Raw genomic sequence first — 14,997 nt, 5'->3', positions numbered from 1 at the left:
AAATTACCAATCATTTTACAATAAAATGTCCTAAACTAAGAAAAATGTTGACAATGTACAGACTGAGTGAACACAGCCTGGCCATAGAAAAGGGTCGCCACAGACAGAACTGGCTACCAGAAGAGGAGAGACTCTGCTCCCAGTGTGACAGAGGACAGGTAGAGACAGAGCTGCATTTTCTAACCTCATGCCCTAAATATAAAACCTTAAGAGAAAAACACTTTGCAAACATTTCCCAAATATACCCCGAATACGAATTATTATCAGACACACAGAAACTCCCCTATTTACTGGGAGAAATGCCAAAAAAGTCAAATTATTGCAGCAAAATATGTCTCCTCATGCCACGAACTGAGGACAACCAGTGGAAACTCAGATAAATGTATAAAATAATTGATTGTTTTAGTTGTTGTTGTTTTTTTGTTTTTTTTATATATATATACACACACACACACTCACACACACACACACACACACACACACACACACACACACACACACACACATTTACAGTTTTATCTATCTATTTTATTTTAATTTTAATATATTTTAATATTATATATATTATATATTATATTTAATAATTTGTTATTACTGTTATATTGACAACAGACTACTTGTTTTAACTGTAGCCTGTTACTTTACTACTGTTTTAATTACATTTTTAGTTAACACAAACTGATTGATTGATTGATTGATTGATTGATTGTAATTAATTACTTATTGACTTAGATTGATTGATTGTGACTGTGATTGTGATTGAGTCAATCATAGTTACAGTATTACCAACAGTATAGATTATAATTAATTAATTGTAAATATATTAATTATATTTATTTATATATTAATATATAAAAGACCGTGAGCATCGTCATCTTGTTGACTATAGGACTGCTGAGTTTCAGTGGCTAATGTTAAAAAATGTGACCTCGGGAGATTGAGAGAGAAGAGGTTCAACGAGCTCCTTTCAAGATTTGTCCTCTACATTTAATATGGGAGTAGATGGGGCCGTGAGAGGGTGTTGCTGGCGCATCAGTGCGTCTCCCGCCAAAACTATTTGTCTGACAGCTTCAGCAGTGGTATCACTGCGACCCCAACGGATTTACCTATTTCTGTGGAGTGACATTTGTGGCCTTGAGAGCAGTTTACAAATTTATTTTTCGACAAATTTTTCTCTCTCACTCCACTCTAACTGGAACGGCAGTTGAAATCAGTTGATAATTCTACCAATACACACCCATTAATTTTTTGGCCTGGTTTTTGGCGATTTATCGGTAAACTGTTTGGCGAAACGCTTAGAAAAGTCATAGCACTAATGTCCTGACCGAGCCGCACGTTTTGGTACCTTTTTGTGTATGTGCGACCAAAACTGCGGGAGGAGTAGCGCGCCGAAAAATGTACGGAAGAAGAATGATAAGTATGGTGCATAATAGTAGTGTTCTTTCCAGGCACACTTACAATAATATCAGTGATATTAGCAACTATAAACTTTATCAAAGAGTAACGTCTTAAGCAGTGGCAGCTGGTGAAAAATATTCTCGGTGGGGCTGTGCCATACTTTTTTGTTTCTGTAACCATCGCAATACAATTTAAGACAAACTGCAGGACACCAGTGCTCAGTGAAATAGTCAGTAATTATTTAATGCCAATATTAAAAAGTTGAGGCATTCTACACAAAAACATAAACATCATATTGCATAAACACAAGCCTTTCATTTGCATTTTAAACTGAACTTGTAAACAATTGACTATTTCTACACATAACATCTTTTGGAAAGGCTGTTGACTGTTACACCAGTGCCCCCTTGTGGGGGAGGGTCCAGCTGCGCTGTTGAGCGCATGAAATGGTGCCATTGGTAGTAAATAGGCAACGCAACAGGCATGCTGTCAGAACAGAGTGGAAAGTGGACAATAACATGAAATTATTATAAAGTTTATAGGAAATCTTACACTGTATAAAGGATGTATAATATAGAAATGGATATCAAGTGGCTGAACTCAAACCTTTGACTGGAAGAATAGCATACAGTATTTTATGATCAAACTAAATGTAACTAATTGTTAATGTGCTCCAGAACTGCAACAATTAATTGATACAAAACAACATATATACAGTAATATTAGCAAACACACTATTAAGACTTTCTAGAGTACCATATATTTTTTTATGCTAAGGTCAACTACATACAAAGAAACATGTGGTCAGTGCTGTGGTGTGTGTGTGTGTGTGTGTGTGTGTGTGTGTGTGTGTGTGTGTGTGTGTGTGTGTGTCATCTTATTTGTACAGGAATTTTGCCTGTCTGTCCTTCTGAGTGGCAAACCTCTCAATGACCCTTTTATTAAAGTCTGGAATGTCCCTGACAAGTTTCTTCTCCATGGAGAGCATAGCCAGAGCATTCAGGCGATCCTGTGTCATGCTGTTTCTCAGGAAGGTCTTGATCCTCTTCAGTGTAGAGAAGCACCTTTCTGACTCAGCTGTTGTCATGGGTGTGGTGATGAAGATCTTGAGGAGGCTGACAGTCTCTGTGAAAGTGCACTGCACCACTACAAGCCAAGAGGGACAGTTCGGTTTTGAGCTTGGCCTTGTTCAACATGGGGTACGCCTCCACAGTTGTTTCAAGCGCTGTATCGGGTAACTTCACACTGTGTTGTGGGAACAACTTTCCATGCAACAGTGTTGCACTGATGAGGTGCTGGGTGAAGGAGAACCTCTCCTTGGCATGAATCAGGATGGTATCACATACCTGTAAAAGATACATCATCAGCTTTAATTTGCAATAAAGCTATTTTGATGCAAGTGATCCTGACTGAACACATGCCTATGTCCAAGTCAAGTATATGATTACTAAGGTGCTGATTGTTCAGGGTTTTTGGTTTTGGCTACATACTACCAGGCCTGAAAAAAAGTTCTAGGGGAAACACTGACAATTACATCACAACTTACCTCTGTAGCCAGCCTCTGTTGTTCTCCTGGTCCCAGCATCCTCCGTCGCTTTATGGGCTGCTGCTGCTCGTCAGATGCGCTGTCCCCACACAAAGAGGGAATGGAGGCCCTGGGTCCAAAAAATAAAGTTTAATTTGATAACTTGCCATCAGACTTCTTAACTCACTGTAATCCCCCCTCAACACACACACACACACATCCACTGACTCATATATTACGTTTATTACGTTATTACATTTTTTAGTATTTTTCTATTACATTTGTGAGAGGGATGCAACATCATTTTGTTCTCCTGTGCACTTGTCCTGTGTAAGTGATAGTCTGAATGACAATAATTCAATCTTCAATAACAACTAGGCCTTTTCTAGAAATTGACCTGGTGGACACCTGAATAAGCCTGTTATTACAAACTGTGTAATACTTTCCTGCATTTATTATCCAAGTCTAATTGTGTCTTCTCTTTCCTTTTAAAATACTAAAACAAATATAATTGTGATGTGCTCTATGATAATCACTCACTTTGATGACAAGACACATTTAGGCTTTTACACTGTTGGAAGTGAGCTATTCATCTTTCTAACAACAACAGCTTTATCAGCCAATAGTAAATATAGTTATTTACCTGAATTTCTAACACTATTAATTTGCACAAGCGTTTGCAAATACACCATCCCGCTGAGCAAGCTACAATTACACCGAGAGAAGCACCCCCACCTCTTAACTGCTACTGGAAGTGCCCCACTTCACTGGCCCAAAATCATTAGAGCTTTTGCCAAAACTACTAAATATGAGAAGGACAGTACACAATGGACAAATTGCACATTGACTGTGTCTAAATATCTGGCAAAGAATAGATGTTGTATGATTTTCACACAGTGGAAAGGGAGTGTTTCAAGGAGTTGCTCAAAACTTTTGATAAACAATACACACTTCCTGGACGGAAATATTTTTTCAAAAACCGCCATACCAGGCCTGTACAATAAAGTCAGGGCTGATGAAAGTAAAGAGCTGGAGGCAATGGATTTTGTCACACTGACAACGGCATGTGCTCTACCACCAAAGTGGTCTCCTATAGGGCTGCAACAATTCCTCGAGTACCTTGAGTAACTCAATTACAAAAAATGATCGAGGAATTTCCTCTGCCTCAAAGCCTTGTTTAATTAAATTCAAAACTCACGTTTCGTACAAATTCTTTTTAGTGTGACACAATGTGCAACAGCGTTACTAACGGCGTTATTTTTTCAGTAACGGAGTAATCTAATTAAGTACTTTTCCCATCGTTGCAACGCCGTTACCGTTACTGAGAATGTAAAGTGGCGCGTTACTTGCGTTCCTACAATGTGGTGAATGAAGCGCAGCGGTGTCAGGCTTTCTGACAGCCACACATCAGCTGCTGGGAGAGGGCAGGGTGCTGATGATGATTGGCTGGGTGGGTGGATGCCCTGCTCACGCTGTCTCACTGCACGCTGTCTCACTGAACGCTCTAACTACTATAAACACAAGACAGAGACAATGGCGACGAGCCAGGGAAATTCAAAGGTAGCGATATCAAACTGGAGTACCGACACTACTTCTCGCTTACTGAAGTTAAAGGCAAGAATGTTTATGTAACATGCACTGTGCCCAGGAAAAAAGACTTTATCCACGTCTGCCTCAAGCAACTCAAATCTTATGAAGCACCTCACAGCAACACATGCTAACACGCCACTTGTTGCTGCTGCTAACCCAACCTCAAGCCCAGATGCAGCTAGCGTGAGCTCCAGTGAAGGAGACGGATCCACTCCGTTAAAACAAGCAAAGCTTGATTTTTCGGGTCAGTAACAGGTGGCGACTCGGGCCGAGCTGAACACACTGATTGCAAGGTATGTTGTTGACAACATGCTACCCCTGTCCATTATTTCTATGCATATGGCCGGCTGCAATCTGTTGAGTTCAAATAAATACCAAATGTTCTGAAATACTGTATTTAGTGTTTTTATTCTTCATTCAGTTATTATAAACATATTTTACGTTATAGAAGATGTTATAGAATGTAATAGCGTTATAGGACATAAAAAATAACGTCAGTTACTTTGCTGAGTAACTAATTACTTTTACAATGTGGTAACTGGAAGAGACAGAAGATGTCGAAGGTGTGGGATCATTTTAAATTAAAATTAAGGACAACTTGGTGGTGTGTGTACATTTGGACAACATTTTTATTTTATTTTTGATACTTAGAAAAAATAAGTGGGAAACAATTTTATTGATTTTATTTAATTTTATGTCTCAGGAAATGAAGTGAATTTGAATGAAGTAATTTTATTTATTTATATTGGAAAACGATTTACTACTTTACATAATATGTATAATAATAAAGAAATGTAAATTTTTCTTAAATAGGAAACAAACTGTTTTTATTATTAAGTGATCTGTCTTGTTTTAATTGTATATTTAAAATTGGGCTTTAATTAAGCAAAAGTATGTTTTATCCGATTACTCGATTAATCGATGGAATATTCGATAGAATACTCGATTACCAAAATATTCGATAGCTGCAGCCCTAGACTCCTATATGAATGTCACAGCACACTATCACCAAAGGATGGGGAACTGCAAGGAAAATGTCTAGAAACGTCATTGTATTCCTGATGACCACACAGCTTTCGGTGCTAGCCGAAGAGCTGAGATAGTACGCTCAGCGATGGGGGATCACGGAGGAAAAGGTGTCTTGTGTCACAACAGACAATAGAGCAAACATTGTTAATGCTATCAGGAACCTCGGTTGGCTACGGATTCATTGTTTTGGACATAAACAACACCATTAAGAAAGAGAAAGCCAACACTGATAAAGCCTTTGGTGTATGCCGCTCTATTGACATTGTTGGCAGAGGCGACGGGAACTCTGCAAGGCCCCAGAGGAACTTGACCTACCACTACATTCCCTGATGACGGTAATAAAAATAAAATGAGCATGTTTTTTTCATCTAATTGGTCTTATTTAAACATGTCTGATAGTTGCATCTAATCTGAGCAGAAGAATATTGCTGTCACTATGGAGTCCATGGACTCTTACCTGTATTCCTTAGATAAAGTAACATAAAAACCTCTGCATTGTTACAGTGCCAGTAGGAACGATTAGAGCATTATCACATATAATTATTCTGGGTTTTTTTTGTTTAAAGGATTATGCAACTTGTGGTGGAACAAAACACAAAGGGTGCAGTAATTTGTTTGAACAAGCCCCAGCCATTATAAAGGGGTTTTTGCTGCGGACAAGAGCCGGTGTTCTCTCCCCAACTTGGCCTGACAAGATTTCAGTGTCTCTGAGACGGTGAATGCAGGAGATTTACTGCCCTAAAATTTGAAAAAAAAGAAGACGCCAACATGACAAGGGTCATTTTGGTGCAGCTGGATTACAAATATGACAACGACAAAATGAGGGAGAGGAGGAAGTGCCTCATAGCCAGTGAAGAAGGCTAAATCCTTATAGTGGCCTTGAGCAGAATGAAGCCTCACTGTTAGAATAAATGTGCCATCACCTTATCCTCTGACATCCGTTGTCTCTAATGTGAAAATATAATGACTGAAGTAACACTGAAGCATCACAGCCTAAAAGCTACTCTTCTTCAATTAAAATAAAAAACCTTGAGATCCTTACTAAGCAATAAGCTGTAAGGACGTGTACGCTTGCAGCCTCCAAATGAACAAACAGGCGGGAATAACATAATATCTTTATATTGCGCTTTATATTATATGTACCGAGTTGATTTCTTGAGGAGACAGACCATTAAATTAGAAAAATAGAATGAGAAAAATCGGCCAAACTATCTGCCAAAAAAAACAAATGGTGATGGAACCAGCCAATTGCCGATAGCCAATATATTTGTCAATCACATAACCCTAATCTGTGGCATTCAACGGAGCCCAATAATGTGGATATGTGCAGTTAATACATTTCTTTGTTTCCCTTTAAAGCAGCTAATGCAACTACACCGTACATAAAACACAGTATTATAAAAGCTGCTACAAATAATACTACTGCTACTTATGGATACATTGAATTTACCATCTTAACCTTTTGTGTTCGAATGAGTTTGTCTGTTTTGGAAAGAAAAGGTCTTTAGGAGGGTCTAACCCTCCCTAACCCTAACCCTCTGGCAATGTTCCATCCGAATACTGTATATGTTTCCTGTTGTTCATTTAACAATGTACTTGAAACACATAAAAAACAAGGGTCTAAAACATCTGTCATTTGTTTCAATTAACTGATCAGTTAACATAGTGAGATTTAAGTAAAATATGGGTTATTTTAAATAATTCTGAAGCATCGTTTCAGTCATTAAACCTATGTAGAAAACCAAAAAGGAATTTAAAAGGAACATTGTCTGCAGACCCTCCTGAAGCTCTTTCCTTTAAAATATATTTTTGTAGATTTTTTTTTAGGGAACTGTTTGAAGGAAAGAATCGGAAAGTGAGTAAATGCTTACCATTACTTTTTTTCCTTGAGATTTTTTCATATAAAAAATATATGAATAATGAAACTTATTCATAAACAAAGAAGAAATGAAACATATCTATAAACTAAAAAGACTTATTGATGAAATAAAACTTGTCATTTAACTAAGAGAAAAAAATGACTTAAAAAAGAAAACTTATATATAAACTAATGTAAAACTAAATAATTTTTTTTTTTTTTTTTTTTTTTTGAAGAAGGAAATGATAGCTGAAAGTCAGAAGGAAAGGTTTAAAGTGTGTGTGTGTGTGTGTGTGTGTGTGTGTGTGTGTGTGTGTGTGTGTGTGTGTGTGTGTGTGTGTGTGTGTGTGTGTGCACTCCAGCTGTGGAGCTCTCCACCTGGCCTGTGACCTGGCTTACATCTCCGGGTTGAACGGAGAGTCTAAGATCCAGGCCATCAGTGTCTCGACCACTGTGTTGTAAGCAGAGGGCGACAGACCAACAGGCTCGGGCGAGTAGGCTCCGGGCCAGACAGACTGCTGGAGGGGTCCAGGCTGGATCTCCTGCTGTCCTTCCCCTGCCATCCCTTGCTGAATCTTTTAGAGAGAGACAAAGAGCTTCAGCTTCACTCTTTATGCAGTAGTGTGGGATTAATGTGTGTGGTGACCATAGTGTGAAGGTAGAGTGCTTCTGACTGATAGAAAAACTGAGCTTAAAACCAACACTCGTGATTACATTTTGAGTACTCACCTCCAGCTGGACACCCTCCAGCGAGGCCTGTGGGGCAGGTGTGGAGGCCTCTGGGGCAGAGGTACAGGGCTGCTGGGCAGGGGTGGTGTGCTGGGGGCTGGGGCTCCGGGTTGCCAGGACAGCAGCTCTCTCACAGAGTCTTCTCTCCGGAGGTTCCTCGAGGGCTCTGGAGCTGCTGTCCTCCTCCCTCTTTCTCTTCCTGCTCTCAGCAGCCTGTTAGAGAGATGGACAGAGGGAGAAAAGTTAGGATCACGTCAGACTAGTTCAGTTCCACTGCTTTCAGACCACTGCTATAACATCAGTGATTTCTGTCTGTGTTTCCTGTCTAACTGAATGGATCATTGCAAAATGGCTTCTATTGCTGACTGGGCTATCACACTGCCCTACTGTTTTGATAAAGTGGTACCATGAATACATGAATACTAAAACTATAATGTACTGGCAGAAAGTGACTCTCTTAAGGTAACAAATAGACTGTTGCAGTAGATAATGTTTATAAAAATAACTTTTTGTTATATTAGCTGAAACCTTCACTATATTGTTACAGTGGTTCATCCTTGGCAAGCAAGTTAACAATATAGCAAATAAACAATGGCTCCTGCCAAAAAACATAGACCCTCCCAGGTGCATTCTGGTTCTGTACCTGCCTACCTGGAGAAAAGCTAAATAGCTCTCTGTCAAGGCGCATAGTTTCAAACCTTTCAGCATGTGGCACACTGTAACTTGGTGAGACAACTATGATATGACATGTTTTCTGTCACGTGTGTGTGAGTGCTCATACACTGTGTTTCATCTTGTTTGTGCTGGTTCTCATCCGGCTCCAGTAGCTGTGGTCCTGGAGGTGAACTGGCACACCACACATCTGTAATGATTAACATACAGTTTAGAAACAGACTCCACTTCATTTAACACAACTTTATTTTACTCAATGCTGAATACATTGTCACTCCCTCCACCCGAAGCCCTCTGTGTCCTCAATAGCTACAGTCTTACGTTTGTGTTTTAAAATGAAACATGATTGAAAGCATTTAATGCATTTATAACGTTAGCAGGTCCATGCGTCTCTCTGCTGGACAACACTGCAATACATCATTTTACTTTGTTTCATTTGATTTCATTGTGGTATGGAAAACTCCATACTCCATAGTCAAAAAGATCCCCTCAACACTGTACAGGGTTCACATAGATAAATACATCTCTTCATAATAAGGCACACAGTAACAAGATTACTTGCTGCACGGCTGTCACTGCACTTTAATTAAACATTTTCGAAAATATACATATTAAAATATAAAAATTTCAAAAAACGACAAAAAAAATAAAGAGGAGACCGAGGTAATAGCTACAGAACTGTCAAATCTCAATTTTGTGTTTTAAAAGGAAACATGATTGTTATTATTTTGTCTTTCTTATTTTAATATGAATTTTAAAAGTTGTAGAACTGTAAGGAAAGTCACCATCTGTGAAATTACAGTAAATATTGCTGTTCTCACTGATAAAAACTGTATTTGGACAATTGTAGCGTGTTAATATGTAATTATCTTATAAAAAAAAGATGATGAAGACGAAGATGTTCCTATCCAGCCTGTTTCAGAGGGACCAAACAAAGCACATATAACTGTGAAAAATGTGCCTCAGCACTGTGCAAGCCTCCCATAGATAAATCTTTTTATCATAAGGCACACATTAACAACGAGTAATAATTGTTGATAAGAAGAGGAGACGCGCTTTTACGCACAGCTGTTACTAACGTTACTGTTTAAAATGTGATTCAGTGTTATGAAAGCACTGAGCACAACAGCTGTGTTTGTAAATCAGTCAGTCAGATAGAGCTCTTCAGTTTGAACCACATTGATCTGCTGCTGCATTCTTTTTATAACTATGGATGCTGCAGCAGCTCCGGTACATTCCCGAGGTCCGCTCCTGATAGTTCCATCGTCTCCATGGCGCACAAGAATAACTCATTTTTGGCATTTTTCGAATTGTGGCCAAGTTTCCATCTTTAAGTCTTCCATCCAATAATTTCTATGGAAAATTTGGATAATTTGATGCCCTCAAACCAAAACAAAAGGGTTATCAAATTAATACACTATTGTTAATAAATTCCACGCCTGTCGGGGGGACTTTAATGCGTTCTGCCCATCAAATAATCAGTTTAGACCCAGAAATCATGGAGTAGAAGTCTGTTTTCACCCGGTCTGTGTTTTTCAGCAGAACCTCTGACATGTCTTAATGTCCAGCTCAAACAGTGACATTAACCTTTACACTGAGGAAGCTTTTTTAGGGTTTTACGTTGATAAATTCATTAATTAGTTATAATAAAATAGATATTTAAAAGTTGTCTCACCTGCATGCTCATTGCCCGACTCATGGCGGCTCCAGTCAGCAGGTGATCACTGATGGGGGGTCCACTGAAGGCCATTTACAGCTCTTCAGCTTTCCACAGTAGTTCAGTAAACCAGGATTTAATAGTCAAACGAGGTTCGTCTATCAAGGAGATTTCTTCGGCTTCACTTCTCCAACAGTTTTCTCTCAAAGTGTAACGTTAGGTGAGCTTTCAGCTTCAGGTTTTGCAGCAGGTCAACCGGTGTCCGAATTGAGAGAGAGGAAACAGAATGTCTGCAGAGCTTTTATGCCTGACCTCAGTCGGGTCATCATTCTGTTGCCATGCCATTTTACTGACAGATGCCTATGAGCGACAGACAGACATTATTGTCATATTTAGCCTATTTTTTTAGCCTACCAGGTGCATGCTAAACTGTATTACAGTGCAGGCAGCAGCTTTAATAAACAGTCAGCTGACCTTGTGGCACTCACTGTCTGTTATATTCCAACAGGGATAGGTCGCCAGGTTGACGGTGATGAAGGATGATCAGGGCATACAGTATATGTCCAAAATCAATCTGTTGGCATAGATGAGAGAGAAGTCAGTCTCTCCTGGGGCAAAAGATCTTCTGATAAAGATTTTGGAATGACAACCTCCTGATTCCTTTAGCTCTCTAATGCTGCGCCTTCATATCAGAGTATCTGCAGACAGCTGTGTGTCAGTGATTATTAACAAAATGTGTCAGTGATTCCACATTAATCACTTTAATTCATTGATCAATAAAGAGAAATACTTTATCCTTTATTTTATTGTAAATTTTAAATTACATTTACAGTATTTTATTCTGTATATTATGTGTTGATATATTTTAATTTAAATCCATATTAGGCCAATGTGTCCTTTTGAGGGGCAGCAGTAGCTCAGTGGGTAGGGACTTGGCTTGGGAACTGGAGGGTTGCTGGAGGGTCGCCGCTTCAAGTCCCACATACCACAATATGGAGTGTGGACTGGTAGCTGGAGAGGTGCCAGTTTCACCTTGGGAGGGACTTGTCTCAGTTGTGCTTTCATGGAATACACTGATTTAGATGTAAATTACTGTCAGAATTGACTTTATTCAACTTTTTTTGTTTTCATATTATTTCTCAAGTGAGTGACATTGCACAGTCTTAGAGGAATTCATTGGAGAGGTTGATATGGAACATGTCTGGGAGGAGCTTTCAATGGAAAGGATTGGCCAAGGATTTGTAATAAGTAAAGCAAGATAAGAATAACAATTAGTGAACACGTTAGACCTTTTTCTATTACTGCAGAATTGTGTGACTGACAAACTATTACACTGAGATAGATCCATAACATGTTTACATTTATCATTGTCACTTCATTTAAACTCTGATGTATTGACATATTTCTTGTGTTTTGATATTTCCAAAGATCAACAAAACAATCCATTGGCAGTTCCACCAAAAATACACGCCGCTAATTCGTACAAATATTCATTTCAGGACACTTTTCAAATGGAGCAGGTCTAGACCAAACTCCTTCTAACATTGTATTTGCTTTTACCAACACAAATGGGCCAGAACACTTTGTTTTCTGTGTAAGGGAATGTTAAAATGGTATATTTAAATTATATTGTTTAAAAGTTAACCATTTTCTTTTGGTAGACCATCATATATATCCTGGCAGAGGTGAAGAATTTGGAGGCTGAGCAGGTCTTCCTCTCTGGTCCTGCTTATCATCACGAGTAGAAATGTAATTTACTTATTCTTTTTACACAATTCCATAAAATATTTACTATTATCAGTTAATACCTTAACTAAGTAGAAGTCATGTAAATTAATGTAAGTGGCACCAATATTTCTGTCAAGCCAGCAGTGATTGTCCATTTACTATTTCAGTGAAGGGGAGGAATAAAGTAGAGGGATAGACAGGCAATTGAGGAAAGAAGGGAGACCATTCAACCAGAGACTTTTACAATCTGAGGTTTGAATATATATTCTAAAGATGGAGATTCTTGCTGGAATTTGCAAATACTAGCAAAAATGTAACCACAGTGATAATTAGAGCTTTAGTGTAAGGGATTATACAACATCTCAAAGTATTAAACATTACAAAGATTAGTAATCAAAGGTCTTAACACTTTTACCAGTGTATTCTAAAATTCGCCTGTGGTCATTCAGGCACATATGCTCCATTCTTCAGGAGCCTTACAGTCCTTACTTTCCTCTTCATGCAGGAAGTCATTATGGTGAGAAACATCGTTATCTGAAACGTTCTTGGGGATCTGGGTTCCATCGCTGACCCCTCGTAGGTGACACAGAGCTTCACTCTGCACGTCGCTTTGTTGGAGCTTGGCATGCTACTGGTGGAGGAGGGCGCTGTTTCACCCATCGCTCGTTGGACTGGTTTCTTTGCTTGATGCAGATGTCTACCCAGACACGCTGTCTCAGGTTTGGTTGGACTACCAGGGATGCTGGTAGCACCCCCCTTTTTGCCCTATTCTTTGGCTTTCTTGATTTTGATGCATGCTTGGCATTGATCTCGGTTCTGGGAGTCTGCAGTGGCTGCCATGGATCCAAGTTGCTCTCTCAGGGACCTTTACTGCTGTTTCCATTGTGAGGAGTAACTTCATCACGATCCCGTCGCCTGGTGTTGGTCTTATAGTTTTCTCAGCAGCCTTTGGTATGGCTTCTTTCACCTGCTTGTGGAGATAAGCACAGGGGACATGCTTGCACAATAACACAGCATTTCATCATCCCATTGACCGGTGTCAGGGAGTTTACTTTTAACAGGACCAATCCCAGTGTTTAGTGGTCTCCCAAATAGGATTTCAAATGGGCTGAGACCACTTCTGTTCCTTACTCTGGCCCTTGTGTGCATTAAAACAATAAGTTGTGCTTTTTGTCCACATCAAACCTATGCAACATTTTGCAAATTTGTTTTCTAATGTGCCATTTTCTCTTTTTTGTTAGGCACGATGTTGTCTCATGCCTACACTTTTCAGTGCGGAACTTATACAAAGGTTATCCCTTGATTTTTGCATATTTTCTTTCCAGTAAGTGTTAGTTCAATGAAATCAGTTTGTGAGACATACACAAATAACCGACTTTGGCTAAATTTATGGGAGAAATTAGAGAACCTTTGTGAAACTATATTTCTGTATTTCCCTCACCATAACCCCTTTGACACTTGGTCCTTCTCATGTGTCCACCTATGATAGTAGGGAAATAGATATTTTGTTAACAGGGCTTGCCAAATGGCCCTTGCCACAGATTGTTAGTGAATGAAAGCGTTCTTCTCTGGAGTTGCTCTGTTGTCTGCAATTTCTGCAAATTAACTGTAGGTGTTAATGGCGAGTTAGTCAAAGCAATACATTGTTCGGCTGCGGCTTTTGCAGCTACGTCAGCACTAGCATTGCCCTGTGAGATAGAATCAAGGTTGTTAGAGTGTTTTTTACATTTGTAGATAACAATTTGTTTGGGTTACAACACGTTCATGCAGCTGTCCATCACCTGGAGTTTGGAGAAAAGTAGCAGAGTTAATAACAATTCATATTTTAACTTTGATGTTTGGCATGTCAAATAAAACAGGACAGTATCTTATTACGTTGCTGTTAAAAAATTTTGAATTTTTTGTTCAAGCAGGATCATTGACACTTGTGGAACCAGTAATCACTGTTCTGCAGCTGCCACTGCTCAAAGACAGCTGGGAGGTCTTGCTGCTACAGAGTCAAGTTTTGTTGAGAGGTCGGTTACGGGTCTTTGTCGTCCCCCATGGTCCTGGATTAGTTCTGAAGTCAACTAACCCCTGTTGAATGTCTTGTTACAGTCTGGAAGGCCTATGTCAGAGGAGTCCGAAGGGCTGGCTTTAAGTCAACAAAAGCTTTCTCAGCTTCCGGTGTCCGTTGGCCTTTCCCATCATGCATTGTTGCCAATAGCCCTCAATTTCAGCACGATTTGGGATCCTCTGTCTGCAGTAGGATGTCATTCCCACTCATTACTTGTTTCTTTGTTTCAGGCCATGGAATGGTCTGAACTGCTTCAATTTGTTTGGGTGAGAGGGTTTTGCCCTCTGCTGTGATCACATGACCCAGAAAGATGACCTTTTCAGAGACAAGCTGCAGTTTAGATAAGCTAGCTGTATGGCTGTTAGAGTGATTCAAAATATTTCTTTAATGCTGCATTAAAGATTGCATAAATGTCTAACTGTAAACATCTTGCCTTTGAAGGAGAAATGCTAACCACTACTGACTGTCAGGGTCGACTGTCAGGTCACTGAAGAAATGCATTAGCCAAATCAACAATAACAAAAAACCTTAACTGTCATATTTAATTTTAGAGAAGATTGTGTGTGGATTTAGAACATTTGGTGAACGTGCAATGATTGCAGCATTTACTTCTTGCAAATCCTGAACAAAAATCTCTCCATCTTTTTAAGTATTTTTTGGGCTTTTGTTGCCTATAATTGACAGAGACAGTTGAAGACGGATAGGAAAGGGGGCAGAGAGAGGGGATGACACGCAGCAAAGGGCCGCAGGTCGGA

This window comes from Dicentrarchus labrax, unplaced genomic scaffold (genome assembly GCF_905237075.1).
Source record: "Dicentrarchus labrax unplaced genomic scaffold, dlabrax2021, whole genome shotgun sequence".
NCBI lineage: Eukaryota > Metazoa > Chordata > Actinopteri > Moronidae > Dicentrarchus > Dicentrarchus labrax.
The sequence above is the reverse complement of the archived record's forward strand: the minus strand, read 5'-3'. Positions refer to the sequence as shown.